We start from the raw sequence: 16,712 nt of genomic DNA on the forward strand, positions 1-16,712 counted from the left end.
ATACCACCTCATTCCAGTCAGAATGGCTATTATGGAAAAGCTGAAAAATAACAGATGTTGGCAAGGCCACGGAGAAAAAAAAATGATTATACACTGTCAGTGGGAATACAAAATTTTTTAGCCACGGTGGGAAGCAGTTTGGAAATTTCTCGAAGAACTAGAAACAGAACTACCATTTGACCCAGCAATACCACTTCTCACAATCTACCCAAAGGAAAATAAACTGTTATGTAACAAAGATACCTGCACTTGTATTTTTATTTCACTGCTATTCACCATAATACAATAATGGGATCAACCTAAGTGTCCATAATTGGTGCACTGGATAAAGAAAATGTGATATATTATGCACCATGGAATACTACCCAGTCATTAAAAAAGAATGAAATCATGTCCTTTTAAACAACATGGGTGGAAGCAGAGGTTATCATCCTAAGTGAAATAGCTCAGAACCAGAAAATCAAATACCACAGCTCACTGATAAGTGGGAACTAAATAATGGGTACGCATAGATATATGAAAGGAAATAACAGACACTGGGGATTCCAAAAAGGGAGAGGGGGAGGGGAATAAGGGTCTAAAACTTACCTCCGGCTCCTGGAGCAAGAGGTCAGCACCAGCTTCTGAGCCCCGGGCTGTATCAGCCACTGGGCCAGCCCCAGGCCAAAGCCACCCCAGGCACAAGCGATGACTTAGCTTTTGTGGGACAGGCGTCAGCGTGGGTTTGGCCCCCTTCAGCACAGCCTCCGGCTGCTCTGCATGCACCTGCACGAGGACTTCGCCAATGAGCTTCCCCTAGGCCATGTAGCTGAAGGCGTCCTCCACCTGGGCCCTGGGGAACACGGTGCACCTGAGGGGCTGCACTATGCCATCGCAGATGCCAGCCTGCAGAAGCGCCAACACCTCCCACCAGGCGGCACTGGCTTCGCCAAAGAGCGAGTCCAGAAGGATCCCGTGGAAGGTCACGTTCTTCAAGAAGATGGCCATGCCAAGCGGGTGGTTGTTAGCAAGGTCGAATTTGCCAATTTACAGCAAGCGGCCGTGCTGAGCCAAGCACCTCACGCGGGCCTGCAGCTTCTCTTCCACCAAGGAGTTCAGGGCCAGGTCAACGCCCTTCCCGCCAGTGTGCTGCGGCACATGCTTCTCGAACGACGTGTCCCTCGAGTTGGCAAAGCTGGTGCTGTCCAGCTGGGAGAACCTGGCCTGGAGGTACGCCCGCTTCTCGGCCGACCCCACGGCGGTGAAGACGCGGCAGCCCAGACTGAGGGCGATGGCGATGGCGGCCTGGCCCACGCCTCCAGAACCAGAGTGGATAAGCGTCTCCCCGCGCTGCACCCGCCCACAGACCACCAGTGCGTAGTAAGCTGTGGTGCAGACGACAGGCACCAAGGCCGCCTCCTCCAGGATCCAGTGCGAGGGCACGTCCCAGAGGAAGTCCGGCGACAGCAGGACAGAGGTGGCCAGGCCCTCGGTGGGCACCAGCCCGGTCACACGCTTGCTGCTCGCGTCCCGGCCCGCGAACTCCATACCCAGCAAGCAGTCCTTGGTGGCCCAGTTCCCTGGGATGGCGTCAGGAGGCAGCTTGCCAGTGGCCAGCATGATGTCATGGAAGTTGAGGAAGGCGAAGTAGGCCGTGCAGAGCTGGGCGCCAGGGCTGGCTGGGCATGGCGCAGCGAGGAGCAGACCCAGCGATGGAGGACAGGTCCCCCCGGGTGAGGACCACCACGTAGGCGTGTGCCGTCAGCTCCTCGGGCTTGTCCTGCTCCAGCGGGAAGTGGCGGAAGACGTTCATCACCAGTTCTCCCTGCAGCACCTTCTGCAGTTCTGCGGAGCCCGGGTCCGCGACGCGGGCGGTGCTGCTGAGGTTGGAGAGCAGCAGGCACCGACTGCGGTGCCCGCCGAGCTCTTGGCGGAGACAGTTCCCCAAGCCCACCACGCCGGAGGCGGTGCAGTTGACGGCCTCCTGTCACACGGGCCCGGAGGAGGAGCCGGCCGGGAAGCCCTTCAGAGAGTCCACCCAGCGGAAGCTGGTGTGCTCCACCGGAAGGAAGACGGGGCTGTCCTGCGGGGCGGCCGCACCGGAAAAGTACGGAGCGGTAGAAGGACTTCTTCAGGCCCACCAGGCGCGGCGGCATTTGGAGAAGAGGCTCTCTCACGCGTCCTGGCTCAGGATGCCCCGGCGTACTGCGGCTCAGCGGAGGTGAGGAAGGTCACGATCTCCCCAAGGGGGTGCCCCCGAGCAGCGTGTGCAGCCGCAGAAAGCCCCCTTCTCTCAGGGCAGCCATCATGTTGCCGAGGGCTGAGGCCGGGTCCCCGAGGGCCGCCACTGTACAGTTGCACACCAGGAGGTCAGTGCTACCCAGGGCGCTGGGGGCAGGGTCCGCGGGGTCCCACTGGCCCTGGGCAATGTCGTGCGGCTGCAGCTTGGCCTGGGCAGCCTCCAGGGCCTGAGGGTGGCGGTCGGTGGCCCTGTAGCTCAGCTGCAGTGTGTTGAGCGGACCTGGGATGCGGGAATACAGATGACCATGGCCAGCCAGCGCCTCCACCACCTTCATCTTCAGGCTGGGCATGTTCTCCAGGGCAGTGTCCACGCAGGCCTTGAGCGGTGGGGAGTCCAGGAGGCAGCTGGGCAGAGGGTCCTCTGGCAGCTCAGACCTCTCCTCAGCCAGCACCTGTACCAGCTCCAGCTGTAGGTTCCTGTTGAGCTGAAGCCCGCGGGCAGCGGACAGCAGCTGGGGCAGTGCCTGCTGCGGGGAATCCTGGGGGACCTGGGCCCAGTCCAGTCTGGGCACCGCCATCTTCAGCCCCTTCTAGGTCACCTTAGTCTGCAGCGCCTGCACCAGTGTCTTGCACAGCTGCAGCTCCTCCTTCAGAGTAGCGTGCCCAGACAGGCACCTGTCCTCTATGTGGGGCGTGAAACAAAACTTCTCCAGGACGGGTGCTCGATGCTCCTGCTGCCGCTGTGGGACCGCCGAGGCGTGGAGCCTGGAGAGGTGGACGCCTCCGGCCGCTGTGGTCTTCAGACGCCTGCTCACCACCACATCAACCACTTGAGCCTCGTCCTGCTGTGTGTACAGCTTCTGCCTGTGGGAGGCAGGGTCGATGTGGATGGCAGTGATGCGGGTGGGCAGGAACAGGCTGCACTGGCCCGTGCCCAGGATTGACATCTGCAGCATGGTGTCCAGGAAGGGCACCCAGTTATCCTTCCACAGCAGCTTGCCCTAGTTGCCTTCCAGGCTGGCCTCTAGGATGCCCTGGAACTGAGTGCCGTAGTCGTAGCCATGCAAACACAGTTCCCTGTGCACTTCAGCCTAGGCCAGGAAGAATGGCTCCCTGGGGCTGGTGGCAGGGCTTTCCTGGTGGTCAGAGAGCCTGGGGCCAGGGTCCTCCCATTGATACACCTTCCCACTCATTACCAGGTGGAAGTGCTCTGACACTTCGAAGGTATGGGAGGCTTCCAGGAGCTGTACCTCGAGGGACACAGTCCCGGTCATGGGCAGGATGGTGGCCTGGTGCACCATCACGTCCTCAAACACCGCAGGCAGCTGCTCCATGGCCAGATTCACGACACGGGCCAGCGTCTTCCACGCGAGGCACAGATAGCCAGCGGCAGGGAAGATGATATGGCCACCAATGCAGTGGTCCACCAGTTAGTGGTCAGGAGACTCTGGGCTGGCGTCGTTGTTGTAGACCGCGGCCGATGGGGAACTGGAACCATTGGGGAAGTCCTCGGCGGCCAGCACGTCCCAGGCCAGGCTGTGGTCCCATTTGATGAGCGGGGAGATGAGGGGCATTCCTAGGGGAACCAGGAATTCCACAAGTGGGAGCAAGGCATTGGGGTTGGCGTCAATGCCTGAGAGGTGCAGCCTGCCAGTGCCGGCGAGGAACAGCTCCAGGTTGTCCCTGTGGTCCTTCTTCATCAGGGGAACAATGGTGCAGCCTGCAGCAGGGCGTGGGGCACGATCTCCAGCACCACCGTGTGCTAAGGCACGAGCCATAGGACCTCCTGGAACAGCACGGGGCTCACCAGGTTGCTGACGTTGTACTCGGGGGAGCACATGCGTGCCAGGCTGGTGTGCCACCAGGCCTCGGGGATAGAGGTGCTGAGCCAGCAGGCTGAGCGCTGCTTCAGCTCCCGGATCACCTTCTTGAGTGCCTGCAGCAGTCAGTGTGCGGTGCCCTCCATGAAGTAGGAGTGGAAGGACATGCCACCCGTCCGCATCTCCTTGGCAAACACGCCCGCCTGCTTCAGCTCTTCCACGAACTCGTACACAGGGCCCTGAGGTCCCGAGATGGTCACCGTGTCCTCAGAGTTGTGGCAGGCAGGCACCATGCCCGGGGGGTGGTAGGGGGTGGTGGGCAGCGCCGCTTACACTCCTCCCAGGGCAAGCCCACAGCTGCCATGGCGCCTGGTGGGATGTTGGCTTCTTTGATGCACTGCCCTCTCCAGTAGGCAGAGAGGCCAGCCTCCTCCTGGGACAGGCAGCCGTTGGCATAGCCACAGGCCACTTTCCCCAGGGAGTGGTCGATGATGCCATCCGGCCTCAGCCCCATGCAACTCTGCAAGGCCTATGAGGCCTATCTAGATGGCTGTCAGGCTCACAAAGGCATAGACGATGTCGTCAAAGTTGCTCTCGTCCGTGATCTAGTAACACTCCCAGATTGTGAAACCTCCTTCGTAAACACCTGTAATCAGATCAGAATGAGAAAAAAAGCTTTTTGAAACTATTTTTTCTCCAGGGAAGTTCTCTTTCAACAAGATGGTTTTCACTACCGGCAAGTTAGCATGCTGGAGACCTGGTAATGTTTCTATGACTTTATTTTCTTTTTTTTTTTTTTTTTTTTTTTTTTTTTTTTTTTTTTTTTTTTTTTGAGATGGAGTTTCACTCTTGTTACCCAGGCTGGAGTGCAATGGCGCGATCTCGGCTCACTGCAACCTCCGCCTCCCGGGTTCAGGCAATTCTCCTGCCTCAGCCTCCTGAGTACCTGGGATTACAGGCACACACCACCATGCCCAGCTAATTTTTTTTGTATTTTTAGTAGAGACGGGGTTTCACCGTGTTGACCAGGATGGTCTCGATCTCTTGACCTCGTGATCCGCCCACCTCGGCCTCCCAAAGTGCTGGGATTACAGGCGTGAGCCACCGCGCCCGGCTATGACTTTATTTTCTAACATCTTCTTTAAATCTTTAGGCATAGCATGTTCTTTGGCAGCTCTCAAGCAGGGCTGTTTTTCATGTGGCTCCAAGTTACTTCAACCATTTGTTGCACTGAGTGGGCTGTCTGTGTCTTGAGAGGGAGCTGCATTTTCCATTGACTTATGTTCCCACAAGTGATCCTGAGGCACGCCAAACTGTTCTGCAGAACATTTTCTGTCCCTCTATTCTCCTTTTTGACTTTCAGAGACTAACAGCTCTTTTGAGAAATCCAGGGTCAAAGCTCCATCTCCAAGGGTTGTTAATTCATTTTCCAGATGGTTTTCTATAGTGAAATTAAACTGAAAGGTCATCCTCTTATTAAATGCACGCAATCATTAAATTCAAATTCTTCAACTTCTGGATAGAATTTGATGTTGATGACACACACAAACCTGCCTCAATTATTCAATAAGTTTTGTTGGGCCCAGTTTCTCTTTAGCAGCTTATATGCGGTAACAGCTATTTGGGTGATGGGTTCACCAGAAGTCCAAATCTCATCATTATGCAATATCCTTCAACACCTGCATATGTACCCCAGAATCTAGAAGAAAAGATAAATAAAGATAAGGCATTGACTTTTAGTGCAAGAACATGGTTTCTCACTCTACTCATTAAAATATCATTTAATCTTCCTATAATCTACAGTTTTAGTGAAGATGAAAATGTCTGTTATCATCTGTGTTGAATATACTTCTAAATATGCCATCTTTAACAGTTTTATTTAGGTACAATTGACAGTTTAAAACTTCACATTTATTATACAATAATTCTTTGAATTATTGATGGGGTTATATCCCAGTAAACCCATCATAATTTTAAAATAGTAAGTTGAAAACGCATTTAAATCACCTAATTTACTGAACATGATATTTTATTTTATCATAGCCTGCCTTACGTCTGTCCAGAGCACTTAGCGTTAGCTTGTAACTGGGATACACTACAGTTGGGTGAACTTCTTAACAAATTTTGAAGTCCAAAATAATGTATTGCTAACTATGTTGTACAGCAGATTTCTAAAAGATTTTATTCATCTTGCATAGATTAAAATTTTACTCACTGAGTAAAATTTTGCTCCCCATTTTTTTCTCTTCCCAGATCCCACCATTCTATTCTCTGCTTCTAAAAGTTTTACTATTTAGATGGCTCATGTAAGAAGAATCATGCAGTATTAATTCTGCTGTTGCTGGCTTAATTCATTAAGCATAATCTCAGGATTTATTCATGTTGTCACAGATGGTAGAATTTTCTAATTTTTAAAGCGGAGTCGTTTTCCATTGTGTATACTTGCCATGTTTTTTTTTAATCTACTCTTTTATCTATGGACATACAGAATGTTTCCATATCTCGGCTATTTTTAACAATATGACAATGAACGTAAGAGTGGAAACATCTTTTCAAGATCCTGATTTCAATTATTTTGTATATTTTTTATATATACTCAAAAGTGGGATTGCTGGATCCATTAACAGTTGGTTTTGATTTTTTGAGGAATCTCCATGCCATTCTTTATAGTGGCATCACTATTTTTCATTCCCACCAACAGTGTACAAAGATTCCAATTTCTCCACATCATTGCTGACACTTCTGTGTATGTGTGTATGTTTTAATAATAGCTGCCATAATAGATGTGAGTTAATATCTCCTTGTGAATTTTATTTGAATTTCCCTCATGATTATTGATGTTAAGCATCTTTTCTTATATCTAGTGACCATTTATATGTCTTCTTTGAAGAAATGTCTATTGAGGTACTTTGCCCATTTTTGAAACTTTTATTTTCTGTTGAGCTGTAATCATTTCTTATACATATCGAATATTAATCACTTTTCAGATATATGATTTGCAAATATTTTTCTCTTGTTCTGTATGTTACTTGTTCATGGTTTTATCTTCTTTGCTATAAAGATATTTTTGTTTGTTTGTTTTATGTAGTCCCACTTATTTATTTTTGCTTTTGTTGCCTGTGCGTTGTGTATGATAGATAAAAACAAAATTGCCAAGACCAATGTCAAGAAGGTTTTTCCATTTGTTTTTTTCTAGAAGTTTTACAGTTTAGGACTTACATTTAAGTCTTTAATCCACAACTAGTTGTGAAAACACAACTAGCTGTATGTTTATTTATATTGTCTAACTTCAGTGAATTTTATATTAGTACTAAAAAGTTTTTGATGTAGTCTTCAAGTTTTTCTACATAGAAGATTATATCATCTGCACACAAAAATTTCATGTCCTCTGTTCCAAGTAGACAGCTTTTCCTTATTTACTTTTTGGCTAATTGCTCTGGCAGGACTTCCAGTACTACATTGAAGAGAATTAGTGAGAGTGGACATCCTTGTCTCATTTCTGAACTCAGAAAAATAGCTTTCAGCTTGTCACCATTCAGTATGATGTTAACTTGGAACTTGTCATCTTCGACATGTATTATATTGAGGTACATTGTTTCTACACCTTGTAGAAAATCCATGAGCACCACATCACCTGTGGGTACCCCGAGTTCGGTGATGAGAAAGGAATGAGAGAAAGAAAGATTAAGAGAAAAAGTGGGACCAGGGGGCCGTTTTTTTATTACTCTGGAGGAGACAGTGAAGGCCCTGAGCTCTGATCATCCACACTATTTATTGATTACAGTCACTTTGATCTGTAGGGTAGGGGTGGAGTGATGGTGGAGTGAGTCAAGTGAACCGGAAGTGAATCAGTGAGCCGGAAGTGAATCAGTGAGCTAGCACTGGTGTGTCATCCTAAGGATTAATAAGAGTAGCGGTGAGCTGAGATCACGCCATTGCACTCCAGCCTGGGTAACAAGAGCGAAACTCCATCTCAAAAAAAAAGAGTGGCAGTTTGGGAGTTTCACACAACAAGAACATGTGGTTATCTTTAGCTTATTATCTATGTACAGTTGGTGGAACATGGGCTGTACAAGGAGGCTACAAGTCTGGCTACATCATAGTGCTACGAAGGGGTTTTACGTCCTTGAGCACAATGTTTATAGTAGCAGAGCCTAAATCACCCTGCACTGGAACATGAGGCATGGAGAGGCCTTCCTCCTCAGAGGCCTCCTGTGGCCTTCCACAGATTATTATTGTTCCTTGTTTATATGTTACTCATAACCAATTTATGTAGGCACTCTAAGTCCTTTCTCCTTTGCTGTTTTTCCCAACAATACCTAATTTGTTGAGATTTTTACTGTGAACATGTTGAGTTTTGTGAAATGCCTTTTCTGAACTTATTGAGATGATGGGATGGTTTTTATTTTACATTCCATTAATGTAGTGTATCACATTTATTGATTTGCATATTTTGAAATCTTTGCATTCCAGGATGAATCTCACATGGTCATGGTGAATGATCCTTTTAATATGCTTTGAATTCAGTTTGCTAGTGTCTCTTAAGGATGTTTGTTTCTGAGCTCATAATGATTATTGGTTGATAATTTGTTGCTTGTAGTGTCTTTATCAGGCTTTGGTATCAATGTAAGGCCACAAAAAATGAGTTTGGTAGTATTACCGCCTCTTCAATTTTTTGGAAGCTCTTGTGAAGGGTAGCCACCAATTATTCTTTAAATGTTTGGTAGAATTCACCAGTGAAACCAGTCAAGTCCTGGAATTTTTTTTCTTTTTCTTTTTTTTTTTTTTTTTTTTTTTTTTTTTAGGATGCATTTGGTTAATGATGGAATTGTCTTACTGTTATTGGTCTGATCAGATATTCTATTTCTTCATGATTAAGTCCTGGTAAGTTGTATGTTTCTTTAAATCTATTACTATACTTTATAAAATTTGTTGTCATATAAATGATATTAGTAGACTAATGTTTATTTCTATGGCAAATGTTCTTTATTCCTTTATATTTATTTTGTTTTATCTTGGTTTTATTTTGTTCCCAGGGAGACGCCCAGATCATAGATTTTAAATCCGTCTTCTTTTAAATGTAAGCATTTTAATCTTATAATTACCTTAGGAGTATATTTTAGCTTCATATTACAAATTGTTATGTTTGGTGTGTTTTTTTAATCTAGAACATTTACAAATTAATATAGAGACTTATTATTTGTCCTATGGAAAATTTAAATATGTTACCTACTTTCAAAATAATTTGGACTATCTTGCTGATGTGCATTTCTTCCTTATTGTTGCTTTGGTCAGAGAACATATTCTGTATGATTGAAATTTACTGAGGCTTATTTCCATAACGATAACCTATTTTGACAATTGTTTTATGTGCTCTTGAAAAAAAAAAAGTGTACCCTCTTTCTGTTGTTGGGAGTGTTCTCCACATTTCAATTATGTCAAGTTGATTGATATTTTGATCTAAGTCTTTTATATTTTTATGGATTTTAATCAACTTTATTAAAATATAATCTGTATACACTTATATCTACACATTTTAAATATAAAGATATATTATTTTAATAAATATATACAGCCATGAAATTACAGTTACAATCAAGATATAGCACATTTCTAGAACCTCAAAAACTTTCCTCATGTTTCCTTCAGTGAATCCAAATCTACCTCACTCCCAGACCTCATGAAACCAACTGATCTAATTTCTGTCACTAAAGGTTAGTATTTTTCTCTTTTCTACAATTTCTCATACATGTGTAACTTTCTATCAGACTCATTTTAAGATTAATCTGTACTGTGTTTCTGTATTAGTTGCTTCTTTTTACCATTGAGTATTCTATTGTTTAAATAATATAATGTGTTAATCCATTTACCTGTTGATAGGCACTTGGATTGTTTCTAGTTTGGGGCTATTTTGCATAAAAGCTGCTAAAAGCATTTGTGAATTAGTCTTTTTTCTGAAAAAAAGGCTTTTATTTTTCTTGGGTAAATACATTGAAGTGAAATTGCTGGGTTCATGCTGGGTTCATATGACTTACAATTGTAGAAAATTTCAGCTAGTTTTTAAAGTGCTCCAATAATCAGTACTGTCTTAGAAAAAATAAATTCTATGTATGTGCTCTTCAATAAATAGCCACTGCCCTCCTGTGGGTACTTAATTTTAATTTTTAATTTAATTTTAATTTTTAATTAACTAAAATAAATTTAAAATTATGTTTCTTTATCTAACTAGTAACATTTTAGTGTTCAGTAGCCACATGATTCTAGTTGTAAGTATATTGAACAGCAGAGATTATTGAAGAAAATTGTATTGGATAGTTATGGATCGTCATGGTCTATATAACTAGTTCTTATTGTGATATTTAGAGTGAAGGAAAACAATCCTATGTAGGTTTTTTTTTTATCTTTGAGCTTAACAACATCTAAGTAAGAGTATTCAAATGTTTACTTTTTAACTATTATAATAATATTTGAATTATTTTGATCACCAAAGTGTTAAGTTATTGAAAACTATAAGAACTATACAACGTGAAGGCTGATAATCATGTTTAAACAATATCATGGATTTGACCATTGGTCTCTCAGCAGTTCACAACACACAAAGGCTTGACCCAGAGAATATTCCACTTATTATTTTCTGCCAGTTACATGTTCCATACTCTTAACTTGCAACAACAAAAAAAACAGAAAGCAAATCATGTCACCTTCTCAGGCTACTGCTTTCCTCCACTCATAAATTCTTTTCCAGGGATCCCTTATTTTTTATCTCAAAGAGATCCCAGAAGAGTGAATGTGTGTAAGAGAACTAAAAGTGGATCACTCCAACGTTTCCTTCAGGTTTTCAAGTTATCCAAAATGTTCATCTCAGGATCATTTTTAAAGTGTCTGAAAATGTATTTGCATATTTAGTTCTCATATTTTAACTAAATTATTTTACATAGACTCTGGGATCAGCTGGTAGGGTTCAAGCCTAGTGTACTTCCTGGCAATGAGATTTAGAGTAAGTAACTTGAACTCTGATTGTCTTAGTGCCTTCATGTAATGTGAGTATCTAAATATTTCTCTTCTCAAGGTAATAAAGATTAAGTGGTTTATGCATGTTAAACACTTAAAAATGTGTCTACCACATAGTGGTGACTCAATAAGCATTCAATAGCCATAGTGATTTTTATAAATACTTTCATTAATTATTTTAGATAGCTCACTGTAGTGGTATGACTAAGATAGAAATTAATATTCTACATATTACATAAAATATGTTTATTATATAGTATATCAATTTAGATTAATATGAATGCCTTCATATATTTTGATTATTAAATATTTTAACTATTATCTACCATGTAAAATACTCTAGAAATTTTATTATAATACATAAAAATGGTTGGATATAGCCTATAAACTTCTGAATATCAATATCATACTATACCTCTAGAGAGAAAGTAATTAATTGTGTAACTCAGAGACAATCACTGTCTTTTATTAAGACTATCCTACTTCATAAATATTGTGGAGGTTGGTAATGATAATCAGAAACCTTGGGCTAGAATCCAGAGCCTCAGATTGTGCTTCTTGGATCATTTCAATGTTTTTGATTTTACTCAACTGAGAAAAGGCTCCTCTTCATATGTATCTCTTTCTCAAGTCTAAGGCCTCAAAACAAAGTTATCCCCATGCTGGGTAAAATTGCTTTCACTCTAAATCCCAGAAGTTACATGATCAGAGCCAAAGGTGTCACTGAGAAGAGTTTATCTAAGTAGAATAAAAACTACCCTGCACATTGCCAAGTTAACATTATTATTATTATTATTATATATTTTATTGCATTTTTTGTTTTGGGGTACATGTAAAGAACATGCAGGATTGTTGCATAGGTACATACATGGCAATGTGGTTTGCTGCCTTCCTCCCCATCACCTATATCTGGCATTTCTCCCCATATTATCCCTCCTCAACTCCCCACCCCCCACTGTCCCTCCCCTAGTTCCCCCCTACAGATCTCAGTGTGTAATGCTCCCCTCCCTATGTCGATGTGTTGTTCTCATTGTTCAACACCCGCCTATGAGACCATGCAGTGTTTGATTTTCTGTTCTTGTGTCAGTTTGCTGAGAATGATGGTTTCCAGGTTCATCCATGTCCATACAAAGGACACAAACTCATCATTTTTTATGGATGCATAGTATTCCATAGTGTATATGTGCCACATTTTCTTCCAAAGGATTATAAATCATTCTATTATAAGGACACATGCACACGAATGTTCATTGCAGCACTATTTACAATAGCAAAGACTTGGAACGAACCCAAATGCCCATCAAAGATAGACTGCACAGGGAAAATGTGATATCAAGTTAACATTATTAAATATGTTAGTGTTTACAATGGCTCTATTATTTTTACCCATGAAGAGCAAACAGTGCCTTGATCAAATGTGTTCCTTCAGTGACATCTTTAACCTACATAATAATTATTTGCTTCCTTAAGTTTCTTCTCATCAACTGAAAGTTTAAGTTTGCAAATGGAATATTCTCAAACAAGTGGTACTGTTAATAGGGCTGAAATCCTGACAGAAAAGCACAAGAAGATCATTTGCACATTAACCAGGACCCAGGAGGAAGGCCATGTTCATATAGCTATTTAATTGATTTTGGTTAATGATGATGATACACGTCATGAGTACAAGCACCAATTAGGGAGAAAAGCAGCTTGCCATGGTTTAGTAAGCAGAATTTTGGAGAAAGCAAGGGATCCCAGAAAAGATACCTGAATAGTGCAAACGACCCATTTTATGTTCCAGGAGAGATGTGAATTGGTATTTCACTTTTAATCATTTGCAGATAACCTTGAAAATCCCAGGATTAAATGCCTGAAGAATCTCTTGATAATGCTAGAAAACACCTGATGAAAAATCCACAGCTAGGTGAATCTCATGTTCCAGAGATGCTCCCTTGATCCCCCGCAAGCTGAGTTATAGAAAGGTGGAGCTGTCACTGTTCTCCAAAGTAATTATACAAACCTACCATCTCCTCTGCAAAATGGCTTTTTTTTTTTTTTTGCAAAGGGAGTATTAACAACAGGTTAGCTTTTGAAGTAGATTAATATGTCTGTATTTACTAGAGTGTCTTCTCTATCAAAAATAAGTATCAACATAAACCGTCATTCATTTTTAAGAGAGCCTTAGAAACAAGGTGGTTGTCAGTAAAGTATACTAAATTCAGCACACAAAACATTTTGGATTTAGTTAATTACGATTTATTTGGCACTGAATTGAGTACTGTAGTTATCCCTCCAAGACTAAAGCACTCATTCCCCAGTTGATGGAAGTTGATTTGCTCATTCTTGAAGCTCTTTTCAGGAACTTTTCTTAAGTGGAGCTAACCACCTCACCTAAGATTATGGGCAGTCTCTGGAGTCAGTCCAGGCCTGGTGACTGTTTTAGGTAAGTTAAAGGCCAGGCATTTTTGCCTCAGTTGGAGTATTCTGCTCCCTTTATGACTGGCGAGGCATCTGTTCCAATTGTACCCCAGTTCAATTGATCTGTCTTCCCAATCTTATTTCTTTTACTGCTCACAGATACTGTTTCCAAATCAATCCCCAGTAAAAATCCCAAATATAATTTCAAGAGGTTCAGAGTCTGTTTTCTGTGGAAACTGATCAACTACTGGCATTACTAGGAGATGTCCCAGGAAGCAGACTTTAACCTGGATAACCTTCTAATTGGCAGTGAATACTTCATCACTTGCAGTAGGTGAAGAACTAAAAGATCTTGATATGTGATTTTAGAGTATTTGCTAAAACTTTCCATGGTAATGAGCGAGGATAAATACCTGTGCTAAAACAAGTGCTCAAGAATCTGTAAGTGCAATGTCTCAAGGCAATTTTCAAGATAAGTTTAGAAGTAGTAACAATGAAGTCTAATGAATTCCATAGCTGTTTTTAAGGCAGTGAGGAAGAGAGGAGGGAAAAAAAAAGCATTCTGAGGGTGATTAATGTAAAGCAGATTGAGAATGCCAGAGGGCTTCTTGGTAGCATATAAAAAACCAGGGGACAGAAAGAGACTGAGAATCTGAACCAGACCTTAATTATAAGACTAGAGATCACTAAGAAATGTTGAATTGTTAATTCTGGCAGTTTTGCTATACCAAGACGAAAACTCCGATTGAGAAAGGGTGGATGCCTAAGGTTTAGGATGAAGTGTATGGATTGATGCACTTGAAAATTGTAAAATCTCAGTTTTTCTCAAACTCTCTGAGATTACAGAAGTTTCTCACTCCTCCCTATTAAAGCGAAGGTGTACCTCTTGCTTTAAGATGAAGCAAAGCCTTATCTCACACAGAACAATGCAGGTTTCATTCAGGATCTACCTCTGACTCCTCTATGGTCCAACAGATTTAAACTAGAGCCAAGTCATATTGTAACTCAGCGGATGAAATACTGGACCTTCTAAAGGAGGGAAGGACATTACAACATTACATATGAAAACGTTGCAGGAGCTAGCTAGGCAGGGCTTGGGCTGTCTGGATATTCCATAAAATAGTACTTTGATCCCCTCGGCCAATAATCTCATGTTATTCAGACTGTATGAGCTCAGAAGGTGTGGGTAAACACAGCATAGTTTCTGTGTTTACCTCAGTGAACCTTTAGATATCCAGTGGTCTGAGGCATGCTAAAATAGTACTTAAAGTAACATACACATTATTGCATTTTGCATCTCTCATCACTAAGAAGGAAGCACCATTTCTAGTAGGCCCCTCTGGGTTTCAGAAGTAGCGTATTTCACAATGGTAACAGTGCTCTATCAATTTGCCAAGTTACCAAGAAGTCTGTCAGCTTTGATTGGAACCAAATCAGGAAAGCACTCTTCAGCAGATCTGGGCAGTTGTGCAATTAACCTTAACAGGTTTAGGTATCTTACATAATTAAACCTTTACATCACCACAGAAATGTCAAGATAGGCATTATTATATTTCTGTTACATGTGATGAAATTGAGGTCCAGTGATATTGAGTAATGAGTTCATGCCATATTAATATATGTTAGAATTAGGATGTAAATGTGTGGCCTTTTTAATGGGAAATATAAGAGTCATGTAATTGTATATTGCCAAAAGTGTGAAATGTGATTTTTACCAGGTTCATAGAGAAATAAAACTTCATTTGGAACTCGAAACTGTTGACTAATGAGGCTGATATTATAGAATAAATTAAACCATAAGTCAACAAACTATGGCCCCAGGGGCCAGATCCACCTATTTTTGCAAATAAATTTTCTTTGGAATAGAGCCACGTCTATTCATTTATGTACTGTGTATGGCTGTGTTCATACTACAATGACAGAGTTAATAACTGTGATGTGTAATTAATGGCCCAAAGAGCATAAACATGTAATTTAACTAGCCCTTTACAGGAAAAGTTTACCAACCTATACTCTAGATGCAGTCATTGGATAATAATCACAGAGTAGAGGTTGAATAGAGGATACTTATGAGAAAATTGGGACATAAAAAATTATACAGTGAAATTAAATTCTGAATATTCTTAGCTCTGTTTTGCTTTTTTTCCGCAGTTAATTTTTGCATACCTAACACACAGTGTACTAAATGCTAGCATTTAGTACACCTCAAAAATACTTGTTAAAACAGCTAGGCACAGTGGCTCACACCTATAATCCCAGCACTTTGGGAGGCCAAGGCCAAAGGATCACCTGAGGTCAGGAATTCAAGACCATCCTGGCCAACAGGTGAAACCCTATCTCTACTAAAAATACAAAAAATTAGCAGGTGCCAGTTAGAATGGCGATCATTGAAAAATCTGGAGACAGCAGATGCTGGAGAGGATGTGGAGAAATAGGAACAATTTTACACTGTTGGTGGGAGTGTAAATTAATTCAACCATTGTGGAAGACAGTGTGGCAATTCCTCAAGGACCTAGAAATAAAAATTCCATTTGACACAGCAGTCCCATTACTGGGTATATATCCAAAGGATTATAAATCGTTCTACTATAAGGACACATGCACATGAATGTTCGTTGCAGCACCGTTTACAATAGCAAAGACCTGGAACCAACCCAAATGCCCGTCGATGATAGACTGGACAGGGAAAATGTGGCACATATACACTGTGGAATATTATGCAGCCATCAAAAACGATGAGGTCATGTCCTTCGTAGGTACATGGATGAACCTAGAAACCATCATTCTCAGCAAACTGACACAAGAACAGAAAATCAAACTCTGCATGTTCTCACTCATAGGTGGGTGTTGAACAATGAGAACACGTGGACACAGGGAGGGGAGCACTACACACTGGGGTCTGTCAGGGGGAAATAGGGGAGGGATAGTGGGGGGTGGGGAGTTGGGGAGAGAGAACGTGGGGAGAAATGCCAGATATAGGTGATGGGGAGGAAGGCAGCAAATCACACTGCCACGTGTGAACCTATGCAACAATCTTGTATGTTCTTCACATGTACCCCCAAACCTAAAGTGCAATTAAAAAATAAAAAATAAAAATAAATAAATAAATAAATAAAATAAAAAATTAGCCGGGCATGGTGGCAGCCACTGTAATCCCTGCTACTCAGGAGGCTGAGGCAAGAGAATTGCTTGAATCCTGGTTGGGGGAGTGAGCCAAGATCGCACCATTGCACTCCAGCCTGGGCTGCAAGAGCGAGACTG

The 16,712-nt window shown here is 42.6% G+C and overlaps 1 pseudogene across 1 annotated transcript; it reads right to left on the reverse strand.

Moving 5' to 3' along the window:
- Positions 1-584: 584 nt before the first annotated feature.
- LOC108305726 lies at positions 585-5,307 on the reverse strand (annotated as a pseudogene). The gene is made up of 2 exons (XR_001825869.1): positions 5,254-5,307; positions 585-4,645 (listed from the first exon to the last, which is right to left on the reverse strand). The product of XR_001825869.1 is annotated as a fatty acid synthase-like (transcript).
- Positions 5,308-16,712: the final 11,405 nt, after the last annotated feature.

This window comes from Cebus imitator, unplaced genomic scaffold (genome assembly GCF_001604975.1).
Source record: "Cebus imitator isolate Cc_AM_T3 unplaced genomic scaffold, Cebus_imitator-1.0 Scaffold66, whole genome shotgun sequence".
Lineage (NCBI taxonomy): Eukaryota > Metazoa > Chordata > Mammalia > Primates > Cebidae > Cebus > Cebus imitator.